The 7,450-nt window shown below is 38.6% G+C and overlaps 1 pseudogene; it reads left to right on the top strand.

Annotated features, from left to right (window-relative positions):
- The first annotated feature begins 2,432 nt into the window (after positions 1–2,432).
- Positions 2,433–6,909, top strand: LOC130135870 (iridoid oxidase-like; annotated as a pseudogene).
- The last annotated feature ends 541 nt before the right edge of the window (positions 6,910–7,450 follow it).

Raw genomic sequence — 7,450 nt, 5'->3', positions numbered from 1 at the left:
ATACTTATTGTTAGACTGGTTGATTTCTTAATATCAGTGCATTATCCTATCTATTACTATTCTTTTTGTTGATGACAAAAAGGGGGAGAAATCATATTGCGAGATTTACGGGTTATTCTCAAAGGAAGAAAGACACGAGATATCACCGAGTTTACTCTTTCAATCTGTGTTTATTGAGCTTAATATGTTTATTTATTTTCAAAATAATTCAATCTGCAAAGAAAGTTTTGTCACCATCAAAAAGGGGGAGATTGTTGAGGAAAACTCCTATTAATTTTGAAGTTGACAAAACCTTCTATGTTATTGTAAATCGATACTTATTCTGAATTATTCCAGTGCGTATATTACGGAAGCTCGGAAGAAAGTTATTCGAGACTTTACAAGTCAGTCAAGTATATTTTTGAAGACCCACATAATCGAAGTTCTGAGATTCAGATGCAGAAGTTATTCAGATGAAAATGCAGACGAAGAAATTATTCAGACGAAGAAATTCGTCAGACGCAGAAGAAATTATTCAGACGCAGAAATTCTTCAGACGCAGACGCAGGAGTTCTTCTGATGCAGACGCAGAATATCTTCGCACGCGAGAATCTTAACGTAACACAATAGCTAGTGATCCGGCATGGATTTCACAGAAGGAATGTTCTGATTGTCTCAATCTGAATCAAACTGATTGACAATCAAACATCATGACAAGAATGCATTACAACGGACAAAGTTCTACTTATGGAAACCAAGATTCTGATTGTATGGGCGACCAGAATCAGCGGGATTCAGAATCTGTCAACCAACGGCTACTCAATTTCTTTCTATACAAATCTGTCCAAGGTAAAGATTGGAAGATGATCCTCTGAAAGCTGTCCAACGGCTAGTTTGGAAGCAGAGGAGTATTTAAGGAGATCAACGAGCAAAGCGGAAGGAAGTACTGAATCAAGAATCAACAAGTCCAAAGTCGAGCTTAATCCAATCATTTTTCTCTTGTCATTCTGAGCCAAATATTAAGATCTTGAGGGACACTTTGTAAGAGTGATTGTGTGAGATAGAGAGTCCTATCATACACAAGAGTATTAACACTCAGAAGTTGTAATTCCTCTTGATTACATAGTGAAATCCAGCCAGTAGGCTGTAAGCGTGGGAGAGTGGACGTAGGCTTGCTATAAGCCAAACCACTATAAACTTGTGTGCAGATTCTCTTTCCCTTATCTCTTACTTTACATTCTGCACATCAAGAGCACCGTCTATATAATCTGTCTTGAATCTGAACTTTATTCAGACTCTTCTGTGATTTATTTCGTTTCCGCATAAATTACTAAAAATTGTTTTAGATCACCTATTCACCCCCCTCTAGGTGATCCTTGCTAGCTACATCACGAACCATATATCATATGAAAATAGACTCAAAGACACTCATCGTGATACTTAGCTTGCAATCTTTTGAGCTTGCTTGGGTCTTAAATCGATATGGAGAAGCCAGGTCAAAATTACCGGGAAGAAAATTGTGTCCGAGTGTGAACCAATGCTATTGAGGCTCTTTGAAGTCGCCATCAATCAAAATTTTAGCCATCGAGCCCGAGGTTCTCTTACTACATTCTACCTAGTTGAAGAGTGTGGGAGATCCCTAATCTTCATGAGACAAACTGATGACCAACATGAATTGAAACCTAATTATTAACAAACTATCATGCCTTTAGTTTATACGTGCAGAAGGGAGGCAGCGAGAAAAATGAATGCAATGTCATATAAACTAACTGGTTTTTATCAAGGGTCAAGCTCTGCGGTTATCAGCGAATTTGTTTGATGAAATTATTTTAGGTGATAATGCATGATGGATTCATCGGCAAAAATCATGTTTCAATATCAAGTAGTCGTTTGGATAGTGGAGATCAGATATTTCTATCAAATTGATTATTGGATTAGTTATATAATATTTTTTGAAAAATGACATGCCATCTTAATAAGGAAAAAGTAAGTACATAAATATTTGATTTTGGTAGGACAAATAAGTTGGATAAAGCAATCCGTGAAATTCAAGGAAGAACAAGACATCATAAATTTTAATAGGAATTTTCGATCTTTGGTTACATTGAATGGTGAACTAAAGTTATAGGACTTGATTGTGAAAATTAAGAGTTACAACATTAGATTGCGTGATTCACGTGAGTTGTTGGACGAAAAATAAAATTATTCCAATGAAGTAAGAATCGAGTTTTACATAATTCGATGGAATGGAGGCAACGTGACCAGCATGTTTGCTCCTCTTCATTGCCAAAAGATCTATTCACGTTTTCCACGTTTTATGGGCTGACGGCATAGATTTCCACCTCCTGAGTTTCTTGTTCTTTATTGTTTTGGGTTGCTTTCTTGTGAACAGAATAAGAGTGTGTCTATTTATATCATATTTTACGTGCAATAATCACATAAGGGCAAGGTGAGCACTAGCTCAAAGCTTAGCCAAATGGAGTACTGCCCTACTTCGCTCCTTTGGCTCGGCCTCCTCCTTCCGGCACTTCTAGTTTTCGTTCTCAGCCGCCAGAAGCGCACCAACCTTCCTCCTCAGCCCCCGGCATGGCCCGTGATCGGCAACATCCTCGACCTCGGGACCATGCCTCACCAGAACCTCCACAGCTTCCGAGCTGAACATGGGCCTGTCACGTGGTTGAAGCTCGGTTCCGTGAACACCATGGTGATCCAATCTGCTCGGGCCGCCGTGGAGCTCTTCAAGGGCCACGACTTGATGTTTGCGGACCGCAAGTGTCCCCATGCGTTTACGGCTCTCGGCTATGACCAAGGCTCGCTCGCTGTCGGTCGTTATGGCGGCTACTGGCGTGTTCTCCGGCGTCTCTGCTCCGCGGAGCTCCTCATGAACAAGCGCGTCAACGAGACGGCCCACCTTAGGCAAAAGTGCGTCGACAGCATGATCATGCATATAGAGGAAGAAATGGCGGTTAAACAAGCAACAACAGGTTATTTGTTGCACGCTTGGTGTTACTTCCGATGTTTGCGTTCCATGAACCCTGAACAAAGATTATGGCACTTATGATGTCATTTTCCCAATTTTTTTCTTCAAAAATAGCAAAAATAGCAACAGAGAGAGAGAGAGGAACGTATCTTAAACTCCTTATAAATAGGATCATGATCCTATATCCTACCCAATGTTTTGTCGATACTTCATTGAAAATTTCAATGAAGTAAATATTAGGCCCGTTTGTTTATCAGAAAATGAATGATTTGGAAAACATTTTCCTAAAAATGATCCCTTATATTGTTTATAAAAAATGAATGAACGAAAAACATTTTCATCGTACATCAAAATGTTTAGATATAAATTGATACCAATAATGAAAATATTTTTTCATTAACTAATCATTTCAAGCAATACGAGTATTTGATTTTACGAAAATATATGTCAAATTATTCGTTTTCCGCCAAACAAACTGAGCTCTAGTGGAAATAAATCAAGTTACCCAAGTGCTACTGGAATTTAATTTGTTGTTTTGGGTACATTTGTTTCGCGGAAAACGAATTAGTTGGAAAACATTTTCTAAAGTTCGATCACTTGAATCACTTATAAAAATGCATAAATGAAATATTTTCATCATCCATGAAATTATTTAAATATAAATTGTTATTGATAATTAAAATATTTTTTATTGGCTAATTATTTCAAGCAATACAATCGATCATTTTTTGGAAAATATATTTTCCAAATCATTTATTTGGAAAATAAATGGAGCCTTAGTCGAACTCGCTTTCATTTTTTTTGAGTTTGAGTCAAAGCCGAGTTGGAGTTTTAAGAGTTTAGATGCTAATTTTGTTTTGTTAGTGAAGTAGAGTCGAAACCAAGCTTATCAAGCACTTTATCAAGATCAACTTGAGCTTGAAAAATCGATCATTCGTGTTGAATATTGCAGCTTACATAGTAAGTCAAATAGTAAGTTCGACATGATCCGACTGTATCCCTACTTTAACTAGTTGCACAACACGGTGCAATCTATTTTTTTCAGGTCTAATTTGTTACGTAATGCTATACATTCTCTGATTAGAATTAATCATATAAAAAAATTTCATATTATGAAGAGCAAGGAATCGACTTATCCCAGTTCCTCTTTCTCCTGGCGTTTAATGTGGTGGGCAACATGGTGCTCTCACGGGATCTGTTGGACCCAAAATCGAAGGACGGGCCCGAGTTCTTTGACGCCATGAACCGGTTCATGGAGTGGGCCGGCAAGCCGAACGTAGCCGACTTCATGCCGGCGTTGAAATGTTGGGATCCGCAGGGGATCAAGGCAAGCATGGCGAAGGACATGGGTCGAGCCATGAAGATTGCTGAAGGCTTTGTGAAAGAGAGGTTGGAGGAGCGAAAAACGGGAGAGATCAGAGCGACGAATGACTTCTTGGACGCGGTATTGGATTATGAGGGCGATGGAAAAGAAGGGCCTCACAAAATCTCTTCCCAGAATGTCAACATAATCATTCTGGTAAGTTTGCTCTCTTCCACGTTTAACATGGCCACAAAGAATGATTACCATCTTACAGATATTAGGTCGAATTCGGTTGATTAAGTGGTGTGGCAAACTTAATTGACATTTAAACAAGTAGGGTCACATCACACATCAAGAACGAGTTTTAGTAGCTAATAGTAAAATAAACCATAAATCAATCTTGTGTTTTCTTCGAGCATTCAAGCTAGTTATAATAATATGAGCGCTAATTGGCCAAATCAGGAAAGAATGAGAGCATCTATATAATAGTAGTAACATTTTCTTATGCAATATTCTCCACAAACTCAAAATGTAAATGTTTTCGTAAATAGTAAATAGTTGTGTAAAAGGCTATTTCAATTGGGGAAGGTATCATGGACCTTAGTAAACAACAAGTCTTAAGCATAAAGAAGAGGTTCGATTGAGATCGACAATCTTCTTCAAATTGGATCCCAAAATGATTAATTCTTTTGCGAATCCCTTGGCACCCTAAAAAGTAAAATTTGATGTCAAAGAGCTAAAGTTAATGAGAATTGATGTCGTTGACCATACATCGACTATGGCTTTAATTATGATATTAGCTTGAGCTAATGTTGATGAAAAAGAGCTAAGACCACTGAGAGAGAGGAAACTTTAAGTAGGGCCATAGCGACGAAGCAGAGTCGTGGACTAAACAAAATCAATGTTGATTATGAGTATTTACTGATTAATAGAACATGGAGAAATGAGTGAATATTAATATGTTGACTAGTACATGTGATCTGATATTGATTTTGAATACAGTCGACGGTGAAACTCCAATATTGATTATGAAAAGCCAATAAAATTAAGTTGACAAAGCATGAACATATTTCGTCCATCAACTTATAATCGAGACGTTGTCAATCGAGTCGAGAAGTATTGACATTGGCGTACAAAATTTGGCCGTGATAAAATCGACTGCAAGGAAAACCTAGCACGAACGATCATTGCAGTCAAACTCTTAGGCGGGAACAATTATCAATGCTGTTGACTGACAGTTGCCGTAAAGCAATAGTTGTAGCCGGGACTATAAGAAGAGCACCTCTTAAGGGAAAAAGACGCACAGACATATATTAAGAAGAACAAGATTTACTTATGTTAATCCCACTTTACTTTCTTGCAATTCATTTTCAGTTATTTCCTATCAACTTATTTCTTGTCATTCCAGTTGTTTATGTACTTTCGCCAATTAAACACTTGCTCTGGCTCCTTCATCAATATTTTTGTTGTCATTAGTGGATTCACTTCTTCTGTTTTAGGACCCAATCATCAAGTTCTTGTTTCGTTTTTTTGTGCGCAAATCTCTGTTAATTTGAAGTGTAGGAACTGCTATGTTTGATCAGGACTGTTGATAAGGTGAAGTACCATAATTTTTTATATCGAGTAGACGTTTCGAGGGAGCGATTTTCGAGCGAAACAGAATCTCTTAATTATAGCCTTCAATCTTTAAATGGGTCTACTTGACGGTGCAGGAAATGTTTTTGGCTGGATCAGAGACTACAAGCAGCACCATTGAGTGGGCGATGGCGGAGCTACTCCGGCAACCCGAGTCTATGAAAAAGGCCAAAGATGAGATTGACGAGGTCGTGGGGTTGAACAGAAAGCTCGAAGAAAATGACACTGAAAAAATGCCGTTTCTGCAGGCTGTGGTGAAGGAAACCCTAAGATTGCATCCACCGGTACCTTTACTTCTCCCACGAAATGCTCTAAAAGACACCAAGTTCATGGGCTTTGATATACCCAAAGATGCCCAGGTTTTCGTGAATGCATGGGGCATTGGAAGAGACCCCGATGCTTGGGAGGACCCATTGGCATTCAAACCAGAGAGGTTCCTGGGATCTAAAATTGACTACAAAGGTCAAAACTTCGAGCTATTCCATTCGGATCAGGCAGAAGAATGTGCGTCGGACTTTCGTTGGCGCATAGGGTGCTTCATCTCGGTCTTGCAACGCTGCTTCACCATTTCGATTGGGAACTAGGCGGTGGTTTGACTCCGACGACCCTGGACATGAGAGAGCGGGCGGGACTAACGCTAAGGAAGCTCCATCCTTTGAAAGTGATACCTAAGAAACATGGTGTGTGAGGTCTTTGGAATATCATCCATGCTAACTAGTTATTTTCCCGACTGGTAATTAAGGAAATGACAAGAAGTGCTGTCATTTACCCAAAACCAGCACAAGATGTGAGATTTTCGTGAATATAATATCAACATATTCGGGCAACAAATATCTTTGTGTCAAGGATTAATAAACCTGTCCAAGGAAGGCTTCTTAAGAATGGTGTTGTAACTGCACAATTATCTTCGGGGCAACAAGTTCTTATGTCAGCATTTGGGTCTTGTTTAAGTTGTATCACTTGAGCATGTAGCAGGGCAGCTCACCTGCCTCTTATGCCATCAATAAAACCTTACTTTTTTTAAAAAAAACAAAGGTTACCCTAAAGTTGGCTCCACACGTGAGTCCACAAAATAGACGGTTGTGATGAACTTGATCCCTGGATAAATTTCTGAATCATAGACCATGAGCAGTACCATTTAGTGTGTGATGGTGGAGCTGCTCCACCAACCAAAGTTAAGAAAGCAAAAGCTTGATCAGGTCCTTGGCTAAAAAAAAAAAAAAAAGGAGGTCAAAGAGAGAGATATAAAAGAAAAGGAACAGGAAGAATATTGGGTGATCCTTTTAGATCTTGTCAAATCCATATGGGCAATTGATCACGTGGACTTTGTAGTAGGATCCACATAAACACGGTTTATATTAGGGGTGTAAAAAATCAAACCGAAAATCGAATAGAAATCGAAATCGAACCGATCCGAAAATTTATGTATTTTCGGTTGGGTTTAGATGTCAGTTCGGATAATAAGTAAAAAAATTCGATTAGTTGATTATTCGATTTGGTTCGAATAAGTTCGAATCGAATTAGATCGAGTTTCGGTTTCTTTTTTATTTTCT

This window comes from Syzygium oleosum, unplaced genomic scaffold, assembly GCF_021117445.2.
Source record: "Syzygium oleosum isolate NSW1041296 unplaced genomic scaffold, Sole_v2.1 Sole_v2.38, whole genome shotgun sequence".
Classification (NCBI taxonomy): domain Eukaryota; kingdom Viridiplantae; phylum Streptophyta; class Magnoliopsida; order Myrtales; family Myrtaceae; genus Syzygium; species Syzygium oleosum.
The sequence above is the reverse complement of the archived record's forward strand: the minus strand, read 5'-3'. Positions and strand labels throughout refer to the sequence as shown.